Genomic DNA, 17,403 nt, shown 5'->3' with positions numbered 1-17,403 from the left:
TCTTACTTTGAAGCAACCTTCATCTCTTGGTCAACACGCACACACCATTTCAAAGAAGAAGCAGGTTTTTTTCCCAACACCAGTTGTGTAGTACCTGTCACCAGCCTTAACAAGGCGTCACAGAGAGGAGACAGTGCTGATAAGCCGCCTAGAAAGCATCCGAGGAAAATTACTCTGGAAGCGAGGTCCCCAGCATGCATTCTAAAATTAATTTCTCAGCCTAATGGAAACAATCCTGCTAATAATTAAAAGGTGTGTGTTATCAGGGGGCCCAATAAGAGAGGAATTTATGTCTCCTCACCCAGATCAACTCAGATGCAACTATGTAGATGCTTTAGCTGCCTCCATTAACCAGATTAGGGAGGGGTGGGGGTGGTGGCCGAGGGGCTGGGGGGTGGCTGAACAGAAGTCGGGGGTCTGATAGCCCAGCAGCCAGCCTGCGGGGCTGACCGCAGTCAGGGACAGTCAGCTCTCATTTTCACTCTGACCTGGGCAGTCCCGACTTCGGATGAAACGTGAATCTTTTCGGCTTCAAAATTCCCATTTTTGTTGTCAGTCACAAGTCACCGTCTGTGACATCGTCTGCACAAAGGTGAGGATAAAGCCAGGAAAACCTCCAGGGCCACCAGGTAGGATCTGTGACGCACAACCGCCAGCAGTGCCCGGTCACCCTGGGCCAGGAGGCAGGGACCCTGCTGGCCTCTCATCCACCCACCCACCCACCTGGAGAGGCTCCAGCTGCATTTGGTTTTCAAATATTTAACTTTAACCTGTTTAATATTTAGTAAAGCTAAAGGAATAAAAGATGAATTATTGAAGAGATTAATGTTTTTAAAACCCAAAAAGAAAGTCACCGCCATGCAGCTTTGTATCAAAAACTCATTTCACAGGCATTAATTTTTTAATAAAATACTGATTGGGAGATGAAGCAGTGTTTCTAATAAGCTCTGGGAGTCGGTGGGAAGGGCGTCCAGGATTTCTTGAGCTAAGTGCAATCTGAGTGGAATTCTTTTTCTCTGGGTTCCAGAAACGGTTGGGGGGGGGGGCGGGAACCATTGGAAGGGATGGACCCGGATCTCCTTCTAATTTGTAACCCGAGTGAACTTGTGACACCCTCTGACCTTGGAACCCCGCCCCCTCCCCCCACGAGGGGGAGGACGTGCCTTTTCAGCCCCTAACTCACAGACGAAGGGCTCATCATTAGGAATTGTGTTTTCTGGGGGCCAGAGTGGTGAAGTCAAGCAGAATCCAGAGGTCGGGCTTTGTTAACAGAGAAATCTAGTCCGGAGCCGGCGCAGATGGAGGCGTGGGGGAGGGGCGGCCGTGGGGGGGGGCAGCGGAAGGATGGTGGCTAATCCCCCCCCCTTTATGGGCCCTACATGTAATTTGCAATACACCTTGTGCTTCTCCTTCTATATTTGCCGTTGATGACGGCGCGGTCCTCACTTGTATCATTAGGACTCACGAAAACCCCAGGCAGCAGGTGTCCTTAACGGTCCGTGGCCGCGACCAGGGTGGCCAGCCTTCCCTTGGGTATCGATTCCACGTGCGCTTGGTAGATGGAGGTGTGCACAGACAGTGGGGGCACAAACCGCCTTTTGGAGAGTGTTGACGGGAGACTGACTGTTGAGGAGGCTGAAAACGCAGACCCTGGGGAAATGGGCAAGATTTACCAAATCGGCCCGGGAAAGAAGGGCAGAGAGTCTTGGGTTCAGAAAAGCGGGGGAATTGTTTCCACTGGGGAAGGAGAGAGGAGACCGGCTTCGTGGCCAGCACTGCACCCGTGACTTTCTGCACAGCGACAGCTCGTGGGGACTTGTGCCTGTCCCGCTGCCACAGGGATGCCTTCACAAATGCTGATTTATACGCCCTCCCGAAGCTGGAGGCAAAGCCACGTGACATGAGAGGGCCCCCCGCTCAGGAGGTGACTGATCCTGCGCCCCGGCCGAGGGGGCCTGCGATGATCACAGATGGAGACCCTCTGTTCCGCTGGGGCAGACGGAGGCTGCACGGCTCTTAGCATCTTTTAGGAGCCCTGAGAGCCGGGAGCGTGTTATCCCAAAGTCAGCCCAGGGTACCAGGCAGCCAGCACTGCCCTGATGCACGGGAGAGAGAAAAAGAGAGGACGGCACTAAAAGAAATGGAGGCTGCTTTCAAGAGATTCCTTTTCAACAAGCTGGACGTGTTCCTTCTGGGTCTGTCCTTTTGGAGGAATGGGAATCAGCACCCAGGCAAAGATGGAAACACACACACACACACACACACACACACACACGCTTTTCAGGGGAGAAAATGCAACACAGTGAAAACTCCGTTTTGAAAACATCACTACCCTCTGTTTATAGAGCTGGTAAAAAGGGTTTGAAGTCAAAAGCAGTCATAGCCGCTGCTTTAAAACCCTACACATGCAATATAAACTTACAAAGTTCTTTAAAAACCTTAGGTCAAAGGTCCAGAAACGTACATATGAATCTGCCACCCTGAGGTCTGTTCTGTGCACACAGAGGGTGGTGTTTAAAACGACCCTCAGATGCAGTTTTAGTGACAATTCCTACGATCTGATCCAACTGAACCTACATGTTTGCTTAACATAGATTTCTGGATTTTTCTCTGACAATTTACTCTGGTAGGGGATATATATTATATACATATTTAAAATGCATGTATTTAATATTTATATATGTATGTAATATCTATATTTAAATTTTGTTTTTCTTTTTAAGGGCTGCACTGGCAGCATATGGAAGTTCCCAGGCTAGCAGTCAAATCGGAGCTGCAGCTGCCAGCCTACACCACAACCACAGCAATAGTAGATCCTTAACCCACTGAGCGAGGCCGGGGATCCAACCTGCATCCTCGTGGAGACTGTTGGGTTCTTAAGCCACTGAGCCACAACAGGAACTCGTATATATTTATTTTTCCTGAGGTGCAACTCACATATCTTACGAAAGAAAAATCTCTCAGCTTAGGGACGGCAGTTGTGAGTGTGACCGGCTCGTTTCAGGTTTTTTTGCATCAAGGCTTTCAAGCAACATCCTTGTACTTGAAGATGACCCAGCCTTTCCACCAAATAATAACTTTTCCCGTTTTGGGTGGGGAGCGGTGGAAACTGGGGAGATTTTTCACACAAAGCCCTGGTTACAACACACACATATAATCCTTGTTTTTCTTAAAAAAAAGCATGTTTTAAAAACTCTTTTGGAAGCTTTCAGGTACATGGTGGGGTCTTTTTTTTTTTTAAATTGAAGTATAGTTAATTTACCATGTGTTGTCCCTTTCAGGTGCCCAGCGAAGTGACGCAGTTGTACCTACACACACGCTTGTCTTCAGATTCCTTCCCATTATTACAAGATATTGGATATAATCTCCCAGGCTGCACGGCGGGACCGTGTCGTGGGGTTTGTCTTACGTGGAGGCGGCCCTTGAGAATTTGCCTCACACACACACACACACACACACACACACACACACACACACACACACCCCGAACCAGGAACAAGGATGGATTCTTGCCAGGCGGAGCCTGCACTGTGGCGACACAGAGACCAAATGTTTCCCCATTTCTCAGCCGTTCCCCCCACATCCTGATAGCGCTCCACAGGCGGCCCGCTCCCCGAATCCGCGGATAAACGAGCTGGTGGACTGGTTGTTTTCTCTTCTCCCCGGTGGTTTCTGCCTCCATCCCATTGCTGCCCCTGTTCCTGCCCAGCTGGGAACGCGCCTCTCTCCAGGGCGGTCCCCTCTGTCCTGCTGTCCACGCTGTCCCTAACCTTCCCTCGGGGCCTGCCGTGTGTCACCGCCGCGGCTGGGCCCCTGCCTGTGGGATTTGACCCCTGGCCCGAGCTTGGGGACCGCCACTCGTGAAAGTCCTAAACACGCTTCTGAGCCCCCACGTGGTTTCCCCTCGTCTCTTCCTTCGACTCCCCTGTCCTTTCGTCTGCCCTCCGTCTCACGTCCACACCCCCTGCTGTCCAACGGCCACCCCACCCCTGCACGGACACTTCTCGTGGACCCAGATCCAAGAACACTTCTCCTGCCCCCTGAGGCTGGGCTGCCCCCTGCCTCTGCCTCCAAGTCCCAATGTCCCCTGGCGTCCCTGGATAATTGCAGAGTGGAATGGCCTTTCCTGCCTGAACAGTGACATGAGTGCTCCCGTGTCCCACTAGAGTCACCCGTGGCCACCGCCGGGGCGCCTGGGCTTGGGCTTGGGGTTGTCCGTGCGGTGTGAGCTGAGCAGGACTGCCTGCCTCAGCCAGACGCATCCACAGGAAACTTAGGCTGCAAGGCGACGGGACAGAAGTGTTCAAACGGGGACACGCAGCCGAGAGCCCACAGGCCGGGCGAGGAGCTTCTGTCTCTGAGGGACACAGGCTGTCCTCTAGGATCGGCCGGCAGCTGGCATGGCTGGAGCAAGAAGGAACGGTCAGTCGTGGAGGGTACGAGGAGGCCGGAGGTGGGCGAGGACAGGGCTGTGACGCATCCTACAGACCTTCTGGAGGAGCTGCTACTTTAGCCCAGGTCACCGAAAGGTGTTTAAGCAGAAGCATGAAATGATCATATTTGCACGTTAGGAGCTGGATTTTGACGGCTGGATAGAAAACAGACGAGGAAGACCCAAGCAAGCAAGCAGACTGTCCAGTCAAGAGGCCGTTTAGCGTCTGCACGAGCTGCTGGCGCCCAGGAGGGACAGAGAGACAGATGGTGGGCAGACTGGAGGATCGCTAATCATGTCCAACTCACCACTAGCTCAGTGACGCTCATGGAAGGGAGAGTCTTTACTGAGAGCTTCAGCAGAAAAATCCAGGGGTGGGTTTCCGATTTGCCCACGTGTGGTCCTGGAGGGGCTCTGGTTGCGTGGATGGAACAGCCTTTGTCGTGACCTTGGAACAGGGGACATGGAAAATGCATCCGTCGTGATTCCTCCCATCAGAGAGCTCACGGGGCCGGGGGGGGGGGGGGAGGGAGAAAAGAAGGCGGGGGGGGGGGAATGGAAAGGTGGGAGGGAGAGAGAGGCACCATTATAACCCAGTGTGACGTGGGGCAGAAGTCAGGCACCCCGTGACCTATAGAACAGACAGCTGCGGGAACGCGGGGTCCCTGGGGGGGGGGCACCTGCTTCGCCTCCATCAAGAAGCAGGTGCTGAGACATCCGGCCTCGAGGAAGGGCTGTGTGTTTCTCAAACGTGTTGCCCCCACCTCGGGGAGCAGGGCAGGGGCATCCCAACACCAGGCACCTCCCCACCGCCCCTTTCAGGGAGACTCGATGGGAGGGGAGGTCCAGGTGCGGACACGCCGCCAAGCACAGCCCTTGAAATGCGCTATTTTCCAATACTGGTCATTTCAAGACGGATTTTCCTTTCGACCATATTTATGAAGTAGACGCTTGCAGGACTTCGGGGGTGGCCTCTGGGGACAGAATTCTTTCTTGTTCGTCTTCACTCGAAGGACCCCTGGTGAGGTTGCCACCCTCGCAAACAGCTGCACCTGAAAGTGAAACAAAGTCCCGTTTTACCGGGAGCCGGGCGAGCCCTCGCTTCTCCCGGCCGCGGTGAACGCCACGTTCCAGTGCGGGTTAATGATTAAGCCGACTTAGGAGACGGAGCGAGGCTTTTTCTTCCTGCCCCTTCTTCCTTAAAACCAGACTCTGGGCAGCCCCAGCCCATGGGCTACTGGGGAGCTGGCGATGAAAGGCCAGGAGCGCCTGCGGAGCGCACGTCTTGGCGTCTGTAAAGGCCGAGGGGTGGGGCCGCCACCAAGTGACGTCGGGGAAAAGAGGAAGCCAAGGAGAGGCTGGTGGACCCTGTGTGCCGCCCTTAGGGCGCAGGGACCCTGCCCACCTGTAGAGCCAGGACCCAGGGGTCTCACCCATCAGATGCTTCTTCCAAGTGTGGCGTGTGGTAGGGGTGTGTGTGTGTGTGTGAGACAGAGGGTGTGTGTGTTGCGGGGAGGGGGACAGACACGGGGAAAGAGCCCCTGGAGCCCAGGTTCCCTCCTTAGGACTGACCCGGCAGAGGAGCCACCGCCTTGGGTCCCGCTGCTCCAGGATGAAGGGTAGGAAGGTCAGCTTGAGAGTCCAGCATCCTCAGGGGGCTCGCGGTCTAGACAGGAGCAGCGCTTACTCGGCAAACCCGGTCCTTCATGATGCCACGGCTTAGAGATGAGTTGGCTGGAGGACATGGACCTGGTGTTTGTGGGAAGACCCTTGCATGGGAGGCAAGGCTTGAATTAGAATTCGAAAGATGGTTTCGTCTCAACAAAGAGAAAGGATGACATTCCAGGTGGGCGAGCCGGAAGCAGTAGGAAATGTGCAATTTCTCACCCGGTTAGTCAACAACTTCTTTGACGTGGGGTTAAAGTTGTGACAATGACCAGAGAGCCGAATAATTTTGCACGAAACACTTGTTCCCATTTTAGAGACAAAAAAGTAGTTTTTATAGAAGCAACCAAGGAACTGGTCTTTACCAAATGCCCCTCCTTCTTCAGTCAAAGGTTCTTTATTTTACTTTTTTGACTTATTTTAATCTTTCATCATGGTTTATCCCAAGAGACTGGATATAGAGCCCTGTGCTGTACGGTAGGATGTCATTGCGTATCCAGTCTAAATGTCATAGTTTGCATCGAGTATTTTATATTTATTTACTTATTTATTTATTTGGCCGTACCCTGGGCATGCAGAAGTTCCCAGGCCAGGGACTGAACAGAGCCACCGCAGTGACAATGCTGGATCCTTAACCACCAGGCCACCAGGAAATTCCTGGTTCTGTATTTTGGAACCCAGGGCGATTTTGTCTTGCACAAATAATGGACAATCTCCTTGTCTTTAGCCACTTTAGTTTCCGGAGGTAAATCTGGAATCAGAAATAATACAATAAAAATTCCCGGGCAGAACGTTGTCAGGAGATTCAATCCTAAGAGTTCTCATCCTGGGGAGGATTTTCCCCTTTTTTTCACTGTGTCTCTGTGAGGGATGGATGCTAGCAGAGTCCACGTGGTCATCATTGCACATTTGCGAGGCACGAGGCTGCTGGAGGCCTTAAACTTTACTGTGATGAATGTCAACTGCTTCCCAAGAAAACTGAAAAGAAGGCCCCGGGCGTGGGAGGGACCACACTTGGGAGGGGGCGTGCCTGGCATTTGAAGTCGTGCCCCTTGTCCTTGCCCCCGTGGGTGGGTAGAGCCTGGGTGTACTGAGTCCTATCGTAGAAAACTCAGAGGGTCACTACAGACACGCCACAGGGGTCCTGTCCACCCTGACGATGCCACGCGTGGCCCTGGGGGTGGTCCCAACTTCAGATCCAAGTGTGCGGCCTTCCTCGCTTGTCCCCAGCATCCCGCCCTCATGGTCGCTCTCAACATATCCATCTTACAGGTGAGAGAAGAAGCCCAAGGCACCTTGGAAGGTCTCCGAGCAGCAGCGGAGCCTGCCCTTTAAAACTCCATCCCTTTCTTCTCCAGTCCTGCTCCAGGAGGACCTGGATGCAGGCCTGGTTCCCCCTGACTTGGCCTCCCTGCCTCTCAGACTGTCTCTCCTCCCTGTCTCGGGTACCCGGATATTCTGCGCTAAGTCACTGACCTGTTTATGGAGCTATGGAAAGAGCATAACCCAGAACCCAGTTATTCAGTAAACCATCACCCAGAAGTCCTTGGACCTCTCTCAGCCTCAGTTTCCCCATCTGTGCTTGTCAAAAATGACAGTCTTGACGCTGGCATGGAATTATGACCTTGTGCAGTTAATTTCACCACACAGATTGCTTAACTGCATTTATTTCCTTATGAATCGAAGCCTGGTTGTTGAGCGTCTAGGATGGACCAGGAATGAGGATGGTGCTAGAACAGATTCCCTTCCTGGCTCCTGGAGCTGATCACGATGCAAGGGGCTGCAGACCCTACAGTGAAGCAGCTACAAAACCAGTGCTCTGAGTGGGAAGCGTGGGGGAGGATGGGCGCGGGTGTCCGCCTTGATTTCCAGGGTCGGGCCCATCCTCCCTGAGAAAGTTACCTTCGAGCTGACACCCCAAGAGGGGGATCCATTGATAAGGGCGGGTAGAGGCTGAGAGAGATTCCAGGGGGACGGGCTCTGCCGCTGACCCAAAGGAGCAGGTGGGCAGACCCAGGCCCACGTGGGAAGATGGGTTTCATTTCACAGGCAAAGGGAAGCCTCTCCCCGTGGTCCCCTTAGAGAATTCGCTGGTCTCTCCTATGAGACTGTCAACTCCGGGCGGCTAAAAACCGGGGTGAGCCCAGCTCTTCCTCTCTGAACGGCAGCATGACCTGGGATCTGCCCAGGAAACCTTCGCTAACCAGCACGTCCCGAGTCAGGGAGGCGCCAGCGCGCTTCGGGAGGTGTTTTTCTCCAGCTTGGCCACAGCGTGAGATGCCCTCAAGCGGCAGGAAGACCTCGGTGCTGACGTGGCCCATCCAAGGACGTGTGTTTTTAACTCGGCGGCAAATACTCGGCCTCAGGCAGACGCTGTGTCTGTTTGTGACGATGAATGAACCAGGCCGAGAAGCACGTTTCTTTCCTTCTTTTTCTTGTTCCCTGTGGGCGTTTCGGGCTTTGACAAGGATGCTCTGCCATGTGCTTCCCGTAGCTCCTGGCCGTCGTTTCGCAGAAGGAAAAACAGACAGAAAGACCTCCTGTCACTGTCTTTGCGACCCGGACGGGGAGCGGGCCACCCTGGGAGCGGGCCACTGCCTCGTGGTCCTGCCGACAGCGGACCCGGCCGTGTTTCATCTCGTGGCTCAAGATGTGAAGCAGGGAGCACGTGCCACCTCCGGGCCCCCCTCGCCTCTCCCCACGTCTCCTTCCGAGAAAGGGGCCATCCCCACGGCGTGTGCAACGCTCTCCTTCCGCTGTCTGGACGGCTTCTCAGACGACTTCTTGACGACCACACCCTTCTGGAAATTCGGACTCTTGACCACCGGCACGCACGTGGACTTGGTACAGAATTCTCTCGGCGTGGTTTCTCCACACACTCCACTGAGTCTCTTTTCCTCTCTCTTGCGTGGAAAAGGAGGAGGGTTTTGTTTTGCTTTCACGGAGGTTCTCGCCCCTCTGGAGAAATGCTTTATTCTGAGAACCATACTTGGTGTTATCCTGTGGGGAAAAGAACAGTTTTTATTTTGTTTTGTGTTGGTTTTCGGAGTGGGGCAGGACAAAAGCGAACACTGTGCTCCTAGGAAACCAGTGGATACCTGGAGCCCTTGTGTTAGGGGCACCGTGGGAAATATTCATTTGCAAACTGTACATCTTTGGGGATTAGCAGATGCAGACTATTCCACATCGGATGGATAAATGACAGGGACCTGCTGTGGAGCACAGGGAACAATACTCGAATCCTCTGATAAATCACAATGGAAAAGAATATGAAAAAGTATATCTATATGCACACACACATATATGAGAATCACTTTGCTTTACAGCAGAAATTGTACATCAACTGAACTTCAGTCAAACAAGTTAAAAAGCATGTGAACTGAGTGGCCTGAGGACAGAGCAGTGAACAAAACACCACCCCTTCCAGGTGGGGGTCCGCCCGCGCCGAGGCCACGGCATGGATGGAAGGGGTGCCCCAGCTCAGGGCTGCAGCGTGCGGGGACTGGAAGCAGAAAGCCCTGGGCGGGGCGGGGCGGGGCGGGGCGGGGGGACCCCTCCCCGGTGATGTTCCCGCCAGGGATCCGGCATGAAAGTCACTCACTTGCCAGATTCCCCCCACGTCACCTTTTTTTTTTATCGAGCAGCCATCGACTCCGGGACACACCTTTTCCACACGCTTGGTGACGGCCCCACTCCGCAGGCTTTGGTGCCAGTGAGCATTCTGTGTGAAAGGAAAAAGGCAACAACCTTCGGATGAGGGCATCGCCAGCCTCGCCGCTATCTTATTTGTGTTGGAATTATCCGAGAGGCAGTGCATAAGTGAGGCCAAAGCATGAAAGCTTACGTACAGGAAAACACAAACCTTTTTGAAGGAGAGACTGATTGAATGAGAACGTGGCTGCTCCCGTGGTCCCTGGCACCACTGCCTGCACACAGTTCAGTGAGGCTTCTGATGGGGTGTGGTCCCCTTGGGGACATGCAGGGCTCATTTTGTACAGTTTGTATCATCAAGCATTTAGCTGTATATTTACTGAGGGGTAGAAATCTACTCAAAAATATCACCATGAGCCATAGTTTTTTCTGAACACTGACTTAGTAAATGGAAGGTTTTGTTTTTTGAGTATATAATGTATAGATAGATAGATTGATTGATAGATATTTCAAGATAGGAAAAAAGCTTTTTAACTGTTTTTTTGTTTGTTTGTTTAGTTATCTTTTTAAAAACTGTGTGTCAAGAGTGCAACTGATAGCCTGGAGGAAAAGCCACCAGAGAACCCGTGGTTACCCAAGTGGACACCCGTGCTTTCAGGGCCGCCGTGCAAAGGCAGAGTGGCCTTGCTCTGACCCCACAAGAGCGAAGAGCACGCGTTCAGAAACCTCCTGGAGAGATACTGAATGTTCAGTCGTGGGAAATCCTCTTTTCCATGAAAAAAAGAAAATAAAATCCTAAGGAATGTGCATTCCTCGTCTCAGGAACGAGAAACCCAGCCTCAAGGACACATGCGCGCCTCAAGCTCTGTGGAGCCGAGTTACCCCATTAATTATGGATGGCATTAGCTTTTCAACACATACAAATGGTTTTACCCTCACCTTTAGCGTCTCTTGAAGCAAAAGATTTAGGCCCTATGGGAATCGTTGTGCAGAGCTCAGGCCCCTGCATTATGAGAAAAGCTGCAGTGATATGAAACCAGCCAAAAATGCACTGTCTTACTGGTACCTGGTTTCCACTGTCTGGGCTCCGTTATTCATGGGAACGAGCCAAGGAAGGACACGGTTCTCCGTCCACTGGCTGAACATGACCCTGCAGGCAGATGGTGATGGGACTATGTCATTTCCAGGCCCGAGATGCTGCCATGCCCCTCGTCTGGGCTCCTGGCAGACATCATTAATGGATGAAAGCTTTTCTTCTCAGCGCTAACTAGCACAACTTAAAAATCTGTGGACCTCTCCCGGGCGTTGCTGTGGCGTAGGTCTTTTCAGGGCTGCACCTGCAGCGCATGGAAGTTCCCAGGCTATGGGCTGAATCGGAGCTGCTGGCCTACACCCCAGCCACAGCAACGTGGGATCCTTAACCCACTAGCGGGGCCAGGGATCGAACCCTTGTCCTCATGGACACTCGTCAGGTTCATTACCGCTGAGCCACAGGGTAATGGGAACTCCTAAATAGCTTAATGATGAGTTTCAGGAGGGCGGTTCTTCAGCTGTCCATCAGCGAAGTTCTGTGAAAAGCCAAAGCCAAGTATCCAGTAGGGAGCCCCTGACGGCGTGACCTGATTCGAGCAGGAAGCTAAGGCTGTCGATTTCCCAGCATCCAAGGGGAGAGGGTCAGGGGGTCGTTGCCTGGTCCCCTTCACCTGGTGGGTGAGAATTTGGGGGGCAGAGGTGAACCCTGACCTCTGAGCTCGGCGCTGGAACACAAAGGGTCTGGAGGTGCTGACAGAGCTCCCAGCCTGGCCCACGGTGGCAGAGATGCCCACTGAAATCTCAGGAGTCCGTTTCCCAGGGGTCAGCTTGAGATGGGCGATTGCAGCCCAGCTGATTTCAGGCCCCATAGGAAGCCAAGGATGGGCCAAGATGGGGCTCCCCCAGCAAAGGCTGCCCCACTTTCTTAGAATCTTCAATAATCTGTGGGCTAGGTGGGCTCCCTAACTAATTAACTCTTCATTCGCCAAGTCCGTGAATATGTGTTGAGCTTCCTTTGTCTCAGGAACCATGTTACTTCCTCAATGGTTCATTGAAACCATCCAGAGCTTTCACTCTTACAAAGAGGCTGGATGTGGAATCCCAGGAAATGCAAGAGGAGCAGAGGGTGAAGGGAGCTGTCATGGGGCGTTTAAGATGGGACTCAAAGAGCCGTAAGCAACGGGCGGGTGAAGGTGGTGATGAAAGATGGGGGGGCGGGGAGCGGGGCCGCCCGAAGGCTGGGAGGGATGTGCTGCGCTCCTGGAGGTGAGTGAGTTCCACCTGGCCTGGGGGACGCAGGGGAAATCTGGAAAGGGAAAGAAGAGCATGAGGCAGGACAGAGAAAACAAGTCCATCCATGGTCGGTATCTTTCCTTTTGAGGAGGTGCACACAAGTGGTGTGAAACACCTTTTTACTAAGAGGTAAAAACGCTCAGATTGTACACACGAAAAGCAAGCTCCAGTTAAGGGTCACTAAGACTAAAACGCACCACACACACGTGGGAAAATGCCAAGAGGCGGCAGGAAGGCAGGAGGGGAGGAAAGAAGCGGCATCAATGTTATTCAGTCAAGGTATTTCTTGAGAAAAGGCAAAAATCATGGATTTGAAAAATGCAAATGCAACACAGAAATGAAATGCCACAAACGTTGCAAATACCAGGGACCCTGCTGGCTTCCTTCCTCCAGTCCTGCAGGATGAGGTCACAGACAATTTGTAGCCACCAACCTCAATGCCACTTGAAAATCACATGTGATGCTTTGGGTTTGAGTCACCATCGGGCTCCCTCCCGCTGTGTCACCTCTCTCCTACCAACAGGAATCATCTCGGTTTGATCCAAGCAGCTGCTTTGTTTGTCTCTAATGGGGTTCAGGTAGTTGGGGTATTTCTGCGCAGTGTCCATGGATCTTCACATAGAGAAGATAACTTAGGGCAGAGATGTGTGAAGATGCTTTTTAAAGAGGGCTGTGGAGTTGAAAAGGCTTCTTTATGCCCAGTGCAGCCACAGGATTTAGAACTGTTTGGGGGACTCAGGTGGGGGAGCCATTCAGGTTGGTGGGGGCACTTGACTCTTCTTGAGGGATCTACTGGGGACACTGACCACTGTAGGTGTTCAGCTAACAGGGAGGCAGGGTGACAACCTTGAAATCACATGGATGCAGGATGGAGTTTATGTGCAGAAGACGGACACTTGGATCAAACTGAGATGCTTCCTGTTGGGACAAGAGAGGTGACACAGTGGGAGGGAGCATGACGGTGACGCGGTGGGTGAAGGTGAGAGGGTAGGCGTGGCGTGGGTGGGATCCTTTTGTCACGCACTTTCGAGCTCACTGTCTTCCAGTTGGACCCACTTGCAGACACAACACTAGGAGCAGAGCCCAGATGGTCAAGGTGCTGAGCTGGACTTCCCTCCATGGAACAGTTGTCTTGTGGACCAGACGGTAATTAACCAGGCTGATGAAGGAATTAAGGCAGATCAGTTTCCTTCCATCGGGTCATAAACTTGGGAGACACTGTGGCGGGGAGTGGCGGGAGAGCGAGCCGGGAGATGCAGACACTGGGCTTCGCGTCCAGCACCTGGCACCATGCAGCCCTGTGACCCTGGCCTCCATTTCTCTCTGTGTCCTGGGGGCTGTGGGAGATGCTCCCGCTGTGGTCACCTGCATCCTGCAGCTGCCGATGGAAGATGAGGTATCCACTCTAGTCCTTTTGTAAGTCAGGCAGAGCATCGCCACGGGGCTATCAAGTGTTAGTTTGCATCATTTAAGGGTTTCTGGGCCAGAGATAGAAGAGAGAAGATGCCAGATGGGTGAGCATTTACCGAAGGCTCAGGAACGGCCAGGGAAAGTCCCCAGGCTAAGAACAGAGGTGTGGGCCAACACTCCCACCCAGGACGGGTGGCTCTGAAGGGCCCAGAAAGTTGTCTCTTGACTTAAAGCTCGTCCATGGCTTCCCAGTGTCCTTAAAAGCAGCGAGGTGGACAGGAAGCCCTCCCCAGCATCCACTGAGGGCCCGCTTGAAAGTCAGGCGACCCTGGGCCTGGGTGCTCTGCAGAATGTCCAGGTGATTCAGAAGCACAGCCAAGCATGAGGACTGCAGGTCTACGAGACACCAACAGGGGGGCACGGCTCACCGCCTCATCTCCCCTGATCCCATGGTCCTCTCAGCTCCTCCTCCGGCCGTGCAGCCACGCACCGGTGTCGCACGGTCCTTCCTGCCTCGGGGACTTGGCAAAGTCTATCCTGTCCCACCTGGATGGCTTCACCATCTCCTACACCCCCAACTGCTGTGAGCTCTATTCACCTTTCGAGGCGGCTGAACTGTCTGCAACTTGGAGAGGCTGTTCTTGACCCGTGTCTCCCTGGACTGAAGGGTCATGAGACCCCAACCGGTTATACTGACCTCATGATACACAAACACTTGTCGTTACGCGTTTGCCTCTCCCAGGAGCCCGGAATCACCGAAAGGGAGATACTGATTTCATTCCCCGCTGGCTTCCCAGTATAGCCCAAGCCTCTCCATAGGAGGCAGCCAAACAGGAGTAAAATAAGTGAATACATGCAATTCACACACTGCTGCACTTTGAAGACATTGTCGCTTCCTGTTACAGGCTGAGTTATGGAATCCAGAAAACATGTTACGTAGGTTGAAATTCTGCCACCCAACGCCATGAATGTGAGCTTATTTGGAACTAGGGTCTTTGCCGATGTCATCAAGTTCCAGTGGAGGCATAGGATGGGCCCTGATCCAATACGACCAGTGTCCTTCTGCAGAGAGGAAAGGCCTGTGCAGAAGGAGCACGGGGGCGGGGGGCGGGGGGAGGCCACGTGACAATGGAGGCGGGTTTGGAGTGAGGGGGCTCGAGAGTGCACCCCTCCACCCCAGCCCCCGAAGCTGGAAGAGGGGAGGAAGGATTCTACCCAGAGCCTGGGGGACTCGGCCCCGTGGACACCCGCACCTGGGGCTTCCGGTCTCCGGCACTGAGACAGAGCACTTTTCCGTGGCTTAAAGCCATCCGGGTGGTGGCACTTTGTTGCAGTAGCCCCACGATGCTAAGGGCCACCCCAGTATGACCACAGAAATCCTGACCCACGTCCTCTAAAAAGTTCCTTGTTATCAAAGAGAAGGTTCATTGAGCAACAAGTGCAAACGTGACTCAAACTTTCTTACAATGCTTGGAAACACTTTCAGAGACTTAATCTGTAAAGAATTCCAAGAAGTCAATAGTGCAAATATTTCCAGTTCCTTCAGAATGTTCCTGTGGGTGAGGAGAAAAAAAACATTATCACGGCTTCAGAACTTCCAGAAAGTTTCCATTTCTAAATGCCATTCTCTTTTTGAAGTCACGCCAGGACAGAGGACATTTAAGTGTTAATATAGGTTCTGAAATCGGTCACTTATTAACGAGAATGCCCTTGGAAAAGTTATTTAACCTCCCTTTGCTTCTGTTTTATCTCATGGTAATGGAAATAATCAACCCTATGTATGGTTTATCAGCATCGAATGACATAATACACGAAGAGCTCTCAGAATAACACACAACAGAGTAGTTGCCCACTGTCATTTGATTTTATTTTTTCTTCTTCTTCTTTTTTTTAATTAATGTTTCCCCAATACAATTGTTTTTTTCTACTGTACAGCATGGTGACCCAGTTACACATACATGTATACATTCTTTTTTCTCCCATTATCAGTCTCCATCCTAAGTGACCAGACAGAGTTCCCAGTGCTACACAGCAGGATGTCATTGCTCATCCATTCCAAAGGCAATAGTCTGCATCTATGAACCCCAAGCTCCCCAACCGCCCCACTCCCTCCCCCTCCCCCTTGGCAACCACAAGTCTGTTCTCCAAGTCCATGAGTTTCTTTTCTGTGGAAAGGTTCATTGTGCTGTATCTTAGAGTCCAGATATAAGTGATATCACATGGTATTTGTCTTTCTCTATTTTATCACTACTTATACTGCTAAGCACATTACTCCAGAATGTAATGTGTTCAAACCTTCTTTTTTTCTCTCGGTTTTGCTTTTGGAAGTTTTTTTGTATCCCATAATTTGATTTCTCATGTAATCCTAGCTGGATTCGGGAGAAGGGACTGTTACCTGTTAGACTATACGTCTCTCTTTTGCATTTTGTTGAATCAATCACTTTCAGCGGCCAGAGCCTTCCCTCAAAAAAAGGCAATTTGTTGTGTTTTTTTAAATGATTTTTATTTTTTCCATTATAGTTGGTTTACAGTGTTCTGTCAATTTTCCACTGTACAGCAAAGTGACCCAGTCAACATACACACACACACACACACAACTTTTTCTCACATTATCCTCCATCATGTTCCATCACAAGTGACTGGATAGAGTTCCCTGTGCTAGACAGCAGGATCTCATTGCTTGTCCACTCCAAATGCAAGAGTTTACATCTCTTAACCCCAGACTCCCAGTCCATCCCACTCCCTCCACCTCCCCCTTGGCAACCACAAGTCTGTTCTCTGAGTCCAGGAGTTTCTTTTCTGTGGAAAGCTTCATTTGCGCCATATATTAGATTCCAGACATAGTGATATCATATGGTATTTGTCTGTTTCCTTCTGACTTATTTCACTTAGTATGAGAGTCTCTAGTTCCATCCATGTTGCTGCAAATGGCATTATTTTGTTCTAAAAAAAGGCAATTTGTAACTAGTTAAAACTGAAAAAAAAATTTTTTTTTCCTGGCTCTTGGCTGGAGGAGGGAGAGCAGGCCCCAGTGCTGAGGGAGCATCTAAGAGGGGGCACCGAGACTATTTTTACGAGAAATCAAGATTCAGAGAACTGTGACCAACCCGAGAAGGAGGCCGACAGGTGCCAGCACAGGGCCAGTGGGCACGCACCCTACCCCAGGGATCTGCTTCCTGGGATGGCACACAAGCCTTTCAAGACTGAGCTGACCCCACCCTGACCGGCCTGGTTCACCCCTCCCATCTCTCTGAGATGCACATCTGGCTGCCAGGGACCAGGCCTCTTGGGGGGGGGGGGGTCCAGGGCTGGGTCCCCCCGCCTGCTGGACCAGTTTCCCACAAGCAGAGGCTCAGGCTGAAACCCAACAAAAGAGGAAAAAGCAAAGGCGTTTTCAGCTCCACTGGGGCGTGAAAAGCTTGGCAATATGAAACAATGATTTTTTTTTTTTTCCAAGCAGGGCTTATTCAGGCTCCTCTTGAGCATAATAAGCCCCTGAATATTCATAGGTAACCTTTTCTAGCGGCGTGTTTGCTGCTTATTCACGCTCTGGTGTGGGCGCGGCTGACTCACGGGGCCTGTTCCGGGCTACGGATGCTCTGCCCGCCCCGGACCCACGCATCCCCTTCGGAGGCTTCTCTGTGGAAGGCGTCTTTTACTGCCGTGGTGTCGCCCCTTGAGGACTTTGAAATGACATGCACCCCACTGGACTGTGGCCGGGCACATCAGAAGGAGCCTGCAGTCCTCGCCGGGGGAGAAGAAAGCCACCCCTGCTTCCGCGGGGACCTCATTGTCACAGCTTCCTGCCTCTGCACTCATGTGTGGCAGGTACAGTCCTGCCCTCCCCTCCCCCCCAGAACAGTCCAAATCCCAGTGCCCCAGAACCTGCCAAGATGTCACCGTACCTGGCAGAAGGGACG

At 52.2% G+C, this 17,403-nt stretch overlaps 1 long non-coding RNA gene across 1 annotated transcript; it reads right to left on the bottom strand.

Annotated features, from left to right (window-relative positions):
* Window positions 1–871: 871 nt before the first annotated feature.
* Window positions 872–5,586, bottom strand: LOC146398725 (uncharacterized). Its single transcript, XR_014820036.1, has 2 exons — window positions 4,741–5,586; window positions 872–4,404 (listed from the first exon to the last, which is right to left on the bottom strand). It is a non-coding gene; the product is annotated as an uncharacterized LOC146398725 (long non-coding RNA).
* Window positions 5,587–17,403: the final 11,817 nt, after the last annotated feature.

Source organism: Sus scrofa, chromosome 11 (assembly GCF_054392235.1).
Source record: "Sus scrofa isolate SSC_HxYL_T2T_F1_AM1 chromosome 11, Sscrofa_HxYL_maternal_Yorkshire_Landrace_v2.0, whole genome shotgun sequence".
NCBI classification, from domain to species: Eukaryota; Metazoa; Chordata; class Mammalia; order Artiodactyla; family Suidae; genus Sus; species Sus scrofa.
This window is presented reverse-complemented; position numbering and strand designations above follow the sequence as displayed.